The following is an 8099-nucleotide window of genomic DNA, read 5'->3' as shown; positions in this document are numbered from 1 at the left end:
ACCAAGTTTCTAGTACAGAAAACTTGAGGGATGCAATTCAAGCTTTAGTGTTTTTTGGGGGGACATAATTCAATTCACTATAGGTGGAGATACATGTATTTTCTAAGCAGGACCAGTGGGTTTGAATTTTCAAAAAGTACTTGGTAAACAGAACAATCAACTCAATTTTGCATTCATGTTAAGGTAAGTAGTAGAATGATCTATGTTACAAATAGTGTTAACCATTCTTTATCTGGCTTTATGACACATTGTCCTAGGATTTTTTTTTTTTTTTTGCAGCCTATTTGCCTTTAGAATGAAATACTGATGAGAATGTGGGAGCCAAAATTTATTTTGCATTTTTGCCCAGCTTCCTAAATTGAAAATCACCTCAGCCTTTGTTATGCTCAGCCACAGCGTAATATTACCTATGTTTCTAAGATACACCCTGACAGGGACAAAAATAATGGAAAATTACAAAGTATCTTCTGAAACATTTTAATGGTTAACAATAAAAGTAAATCCAAACTTTTCTTAAGAGAATGCTTGGAGAAGTTCTCAAGAGGCATACAACAAAATGTACGTGTCACATCCTGAGAAAGCCTGAGTGTTTTTTTCGGTGCTTCCCGAGACACATTTTTGTCAAATGAGGGTGATCCGGATCTCTTTAAGGTAACTTTGCATATCTGTCATCTTAGCAATTACTTACTGATTGCATAGTTTAAATCTTGGAAAGTCATCTTATTTCTCTTATTACCAATTTTTGGGGAGTGACTTTATCATCTTTTTCTTCATTCCCCTACATCAGGATTTCTCAGAGTGCATTAGAGAATACCTGTGTTAGGACCACCTAGAATACCTGTTAAAATGCTGATTCGTGGGATTACCCAAATTGTGTTTGGGGAGTGTGGGGGGCGGTTGGGAGGTGAGTAGGTGTAGAGCTAGAGCTGGGGTCTGGTGCTCACAGACCCCTCAAGCCCATTCACAAACCCTTCACATGCAGGCTTATGAGCTAGGTAACTGGCAAAAAGGTCCTTGGAACCTTGGCTGAAGTACGAATAGTCTTTATTCTGCACACACACATCTAGGAGCTAGGCAGTACAAAGCAGAAACTCAGAAACTCAACTGCTACTGGCAAAGTCCAAAGAAAAACTGAGCAGCTGCCAGCAGAGTAAACATGCTCTGTTTTTAGACTGGAGCTCTCTGCCAGCCAGCCAGCCTGCTCCACAAACTCAAGAACACACAATAGCAACAAAACTAAAAAGATACATTGGTGCACATGTGCACTAACTCCACCCACACACAACTTGTTTACAAAGAATTAAGAATGGGCTGCAGGACCCCCAACCTGACCTGAGTCCAGGGAGCCTGACTATATTTTCCCCCCAGAAGGCATGGCAGAGTGTGGGTATAAGGTACATTCTAAGGGATGGGGAGCCTGGATCTCTGAAGACTTCATGGAGCTGAAATGCTATAATGCCCATGGACTGCCTAGCTATGGACTTTCATATGAAGGAAATATGAGCCTCTGTTAATTTACTCTTACAGCTGAACCTAATCCTAACTGTTACAGTGAATATCAAAAAAGAAAATGAAATGAATGTATCATCTCTTAAATATGGTGAGACATAACATTTTTACACCTAGACAGAAATGATCTGTCCCAGCAGGCTGTCTCCACTCTGCACATGGAGTTTCCTTTATTCCCACTAGAATATAAATTCCATGGCAGAGACTTTATTCAGTGTGTTCACCACGTATCTTCAGCCCTTAATCAACACATAGTAGGAATTTAATAAATATTTGGTGAGTGGATGAATTTATTTTATCACCAAAGGGAAAGTTTGTATATGGATGATACAGTCCAATTGTCTTTCTGTTCTAGGAAACTTTTAATAAAGTCTTCCTGCCCCCTCATAAGATTTATTCATCCTTGAAGTTTAGTCATTTCCACTATGCTATGTCTAGTTATAAATCTTATTTCATGAATCTTGTCTAATATTTGATCTGGTCCAAGAAAACTTCCTCTTTTTTTTTTTTTTTTGTTATTTTTCAGATTGCTCTGGTCTGTTCTCCTGTCTGCTTCTGAAACTATTATTATTTGATCCCTTAGATTTATATTATTTTTCTGATGTCCTTCCTTCTATAATTTTTATTTTATTTTTTTCCTCAAGTTCTGAGAGAATTCTTCCAGTTGAGCTTCTAACTCATTGATTCAATTTCCTTTTATGCCTAGTCTCTCATATATTTCCAAGAAGGCTTTTCTATTCTCTGATTATTTATTTCCATATACCCAGATCTTGAGTTAGTCTTAAGAATATGAATTATAAATTAGAGTTTAATTATTTTTTCCTTATGTTTTATAGTAATTCAGTGTAAATTGCCCCCAAATGACCGTTTTCTTTGATCTGCTAATTCTTTTATTGTGTGCATTGATGTTTTCAAAATTTATTTATTCTTATAGAAGTGTTTTTTGTTTGTTTGTTCTTTGTTTTTTTTCAATTTAGTGTCAGTAACTGAGATAAGTCCCAGAAAAGATCAGGTAAGTTCATGTAAATATTTTCCAAGTGACTACTTTTTACTTTTTGATCATTTGTTCCCCAGATCCTATATTCTTAAGTATTCAGACAGCTGCTGTAGTTTAGGATTAAAAGTATAGTTGGCATATATTGTATTGTTTTGTCTGGCAATCAGTTCTTATTTCCTTTGGTAAAAGCATACCTCCTCATTTGAGGAAATATTTCTCCCTAATATATATTCTGAATGTACTTTTCTATCTTTCTTGCTCTCCGGGATTACCTAGGAATGAACATTTTATTAAACTGGGACATAGCATTCTGCTTCCCTGATTCAATGAGGGGGTCATGTGACCCGGGCTAAGTCAGAGTCCTCTGAGATTTTTTTCAAACTTGATCAAGAGCGAAGAGGCTTCTTTTTCTGGTCACTAAACTGAGAAGATATGAGCCAGTGGCAATTGTGGCTATAGTTACAACTGAACAGAGACACCTACTCAAGAAAAATACACTGATGTTCAAAGAGAAGCAGAAAGGAGAGCTGGAGGGTGCTAGTTTTAGTATTTCTGAGGCTCACTTGGATTCCTAGAATTCCTAGAATTGATTACATGAGTCAATACATTTTTTTAAACCAGCCAATTTGTTTAGATTTTTGTCATTATCATCCAAAAATCTCCAGTAAAAGAAGTTTTTTTCAAGAATGCTAATGACAATGATATTTTTCAGGGGGGGATGTCATTTAACTCCTTGGCAAGGTTTTATGTCATTCCAGTATATTACAGAGCTCTATATAGATAATAGAGAAGCTACCTAACTACAGTGGGGAGATTTTTCAGGATTGCTTGAAATCAAGTGCTGCCCCTCCTGAGGAACATGTTAGATGTTTGACAGCTAAGCTCTTTTGGAGAGACCTATGACTGTTGTGGGGAGTTTTACCTCTAGTGTACCACCTAGTACAAAGTAGATACAAGTCTCAAATTTACTTCTCCAAAGATTCTGGTAAAGCCCATAGTTTTGAACATACTATCCAGGTCTACTGAGAGGAGTTGGGAGGAGGAGAGTGACAGGTACCTGTAGTTAGGTTGCCATATTTTATATTTTTCTGTGTTGTGTTTGTGTGCAATAGAATAATTTATAGGAAAGAAAGGAACATTTGGGATTGAAAAGATTACAAAGAATTCAATTATGTGATTCCCCCCTCCCCCCATTCAATAATATTAGGTATTAATGCCTTCCTGTCATTCCATCACGAATCAAGTAGGGCTAATCCATGTAGCCAAAAAGATATTGCAGAAACGACTGTGTGGCTCTTGACACTAGGCCATGAAAGAAATTCCTGCCCCTGCCTTGCTGTCTCTTAGATCTCTCACTCTGGGAGAAGTCAGCTGCTATACTGTGAAGCCATTCAGACCCCCTTTTGAAGAGGTTCCTGTGATGAGGGATTGAAGCCTTCTGTCAATGAGCAGCACTCACTGAGAGAGACACCTTAGAAGTGGACCTTCCAGTCCCAGTCAAGGCTTTGTAAGACCAGTCCTGGACAACATCTTGACTGCAGCCTTATTAAGAGTCTTTGAGCCAGACCACCAACTAAACCGTATCTGGATTGCTGACCTGTGGAAACAATTTAAGATAATAAATGCTTATTGTCTTAAGCTGTTAAGTTTTGGAAGAATTGTTATATAGTAATGCATAACTAATACCAAGATTTTCATTGTTATTAAGAAATCAACTGGATAAATGGTAGTGGTGTTTACTCTGATAGAGAAGATTAGTGAAAGAATAAATAAAAAACATGTTTTGCTTTGGACTTGTTAATTATGACATGCCTAGTACAAATTCAAGTACAGATGTCAAGTATGCAGTTGGATATAAGATCCTTAAGTTTTGGAGAGAGGTTACAGTTCCAAGATGGAATTTGGGAAGCATCTGTATATAGATTGTATTTAAAACTATAGGAAGAGATATAGATAGAGAAGAGAGCAAAGCTCAACAATATGTCACTTTTGAGGTTGAAGAGAGGAAGATGAACCAGCAAAGAAGCCTGAGAAGGAATAGTCATTGAGGTAAGAGAAAAAGAAAATAGCCTGTGTGTTCAGGAAGCCAAAAGAAGAAAGTGTTTTCAGGTTAGCTAACATATCCATTACCTCTAATATTTATTGTTTCTTTGTGTTGGGAACATTCTCTTCTAGCTAATTGGAAGTATACAGTAAATTGTTAATTATAGTCACCCTACAGTGCTATAGAACACTAGATCTCATTCCTCTTATCTTGCTATAATTTTGTACCCATTAACCAACTTCTCATCAATCTCCCTCCCCCCTTCCCTTCCTAGCCTCTGGTAACCTCTATTCTACTTTCTACTTCTATGTGATCAACTCTCTTTGCTTCCACATGTGAGTGAGAACATGTGATGTTTCTCTTTCTGTTCCTGGCTTATTTCAGTTAATATGATGTCCCCCAAGCTCATCCATGTTTCCATGACTGACAGGATTTCATTCCTTTTTTATGGCTGAATAGTATTCCACTGTGTATTTATATTACATTTTCTTTAACCATTCATCTTTTGGTGGCCACTTAGGTTGAGTCCATATCTTAGCTATCGCGAATAGTGCTGCAATAAACATGGGAGTGCAAACATCTGTTCAGTGTACTGATTTTCTTTTCTTTGAAAATATACCCAATAGTGCCATTACTAGATCATATGGTAGTTCTATTTTTAGTTTTTTCAGGAAACTCCATACTGTTTTCCATAATGGCTGTACTAACTTGCATTTCTACCAATGGCGTATAAGAGGTCCTCTTTCTCTGCATCTGGGCCAATGTTTGTTATTTTTTATCTTTTTGATAATAGCTACTCTAACTGGAGTAAGATGATGTCTCATTGCAGTTTTGATTTGCATTTCACTGATGATTTGTGATGTTGAGATTTTTTCATATACCTGTTGGCCATTTGTATGTCTTCTTTTTAGAAATGTCTACTCAGCTCCTTTGCCCATTTTTTATTCAGATAATGATGATGATTTTCTTTTCGATGTTTGAGTTCCTTGTATATTCTGATATTAACCCCTTGTTGGATGAATAGTTTGTAAATATTTTCTCCCATTCTGCAGGTTGTCTCTTCACTCTGTTGATTGTTTTCTTTGCTAATTAAGTACTTTTCAATTTTATTTTGGCTGAGTTTTACTCTACTTGAATATTATTATATTTAGGTCCCTTCCCTTGCATTTCTTCTCTGAATGATTCTAATTTTTGTGTGCATGTGTTTAGTGAATTATAGTAAAAGTAACACAGTTTTATAAATTATATTTCACAGTTAATACAGAGCTTTAGTTTTTTTCTTTTAGTCATTCACATGAAGTAGTTTCCTCTTACATCTTCCTTCTTTTATCTGCCATTGCTTTATTTATTTATTTTTTCTTTTCTTTATCTTTTGTCTCTTCAGGTGGAAAGGTGGAAGTAAGGGAAGAGGCTGAAGGGAATTCTGGTCTTCTTGTCATATGTCATTGTACAGACTTCTACTTTTCTTTGAACTCTAATGCCAATTCTTTATTCTCTTTTAACTTTGCCTTGTCAGAGCTTATCTGCAGGGAGTGAAATTCATCAGTGAATTTTAGTCAGTAGGCATGAAAAATGCTAATGTAATAACAACCATCAAGTGTTTGTTTAACATGATTTTTATGTTTTATAGTCAAGAAGATTCATTAAAAATCAATTGGTCGTTAGCAATACAATTATATAGGTCTAAGTCATAGATACGTATATGTGTATGTATGTATATGGTAATTTACAAATCAGAAAAAAAAATCCTTTTACTGATTTCCTCTGTAACTACAGTGCAACATGGGAAATCTGGTAAACTCGGTATGACAATAACATTGGTAGAAGGGGCTTCATGGTAAAGGTGGCAGTTTGTGAATTTTTTGTTGAAAAAAGACTGCCATGAAGTCTGGAAATGGCTGTTTGTATGGTAGGAAATTCATAGAACAAGGAGCATTCTCTCCTAGTGCAGTGGATATTTATTGATTGATTACACACATTCATTTCCTTTATCCACTTTCCTTATAATTCCCAGATTTTTCTTAGGTTTTCTGCCCCTTTTACATATTGTCCATGAGTGCAGGGAGACCCTCACTCTACTGCCAGCTTTGGGGTAGACCTGGATAGCCTTCAGCTAATAAGAACATTCAGTTCCCCTGGACACAGTCAGTGTTGGTTGGACTTAAACCATCGAGTACGTTAAATCTGTCATGTTTAATAGAAGTCCTTCCAGCTCCTGCAGAGACGTTTTGGAGTCAGGGAGACGCACAGCTGAGGATGGCTAGCAACTACAAAACAACTGGCAGATAAGTACGTTAAATCTGTCATGTTTAATAGAAGTCCTTCCAGCTCCTGCAGAGATGTTTTGGAGTCAGGGAGACGCACAGCTGAGGATGGCTAGCAACTACAAAACAACTGGCAGATACCATAAGTATGGGGGGAAAAGTCCAAAATGTAATTCTTATGAAGTTGGAATATGAAAGTGAAAAAGGTGTTCTAGAATCTCAGTAATACCTGATCAGAAAGTCATTCTGCATTTTCAAACCCGACAAAAATCATTATTGGCAGGTTCATGGAGCTTACCCTGTGAGGTTCAGATACCTACATGTAAAAATAGTCCTTCCTTTAATTCTTCCCCATTGTGTAGACTGTTGAATTAAAGAACTAGTAGTTTCTTAGAGTACTGTATTTGGGACTAATTTAGGAATTCAACCAAATTTAAGAACTATTTTTAGGTGAAAAATGAATTCCCAGTTCTATCCACAATTGATTCATAAGTTAATTTTTAAAGTACAATCTATTCAGAAGTTTGAAATTTATTTTATCTATGAGAGGCTTGGTAGTGTGTTAGAAAGAGGACTACTCTAGGAAGGAGTCCAGGAATATTGATTCTAATACTGGCTCTGCCATTAATTAATTAGCTATGAGACCTTGGCAAGTCATTTCCTTGGTTCTTTATTTTCTCATCTGCAAAATGAAGAAGTTAAGTAGATGTCCAAGATTCTTTGAGTTCCAGTAATTTATAATAAATTTACCAAATACCAGGACACACATTTATATAGCAGTGACTTTAATATTAAGTTTTAAAAATGTGGGTTTTGTTTTTTGTTTTTCCTTTTGTCTTTTAAAAATTTTTATTCAAAATGTATTTTAATGTTTACTTGTACATATTTGTAGGGTACAGTGTGTTGTTTCAATGCATGTATATACTGCACAATGATTCACTTGGAGCAGATAGCAGTTTTGTACTCATTAGTCCACCACTTCTCCTCCTCTACCTCCCTACCCCACCCTGCCTCTGGTAACTGAAATAAGCCAGGTACAAACAGAGAAATACTGCATGTTTTCACTTATAAGTGGGAGCAAAAAATAATAAACAAACAAACAAACAAATAAGAAGGAGAGAGCAGAACTATGGTTACTACAGGTGAAAGGGGAAGGGGGAGAGATAGTGAGAGATTGGTTAATGGACACAAAACAGCTGTATAGGAAAAATAAGTTCTACTGGTGAACAGTCAAGCTAAGCATCTATAATTAACAATATTTATTTATTTATTTATTTATTTATTT

Source organism: Galeopterus variegatus, unplaced genomic scaffold (assembly GCF_000696425.1).
Source record: "Galeopterus variegatus unplaced genomic scaffold, G_variegatus-3.0.2 Scaffold4054, whole genome shotgun sequence".
NCBI classification, from domain to species: Eukaryota; Metazoa; Chordata; class Mammalia; order Dermoptera; family Cynocephalidae; genus Galeopterus; species Galeopterus variegatus.
The sequence above is the reverse complement of the archived record's forward strand: the minus strand, read 5'-3'. Positions refer to the sequence as shown.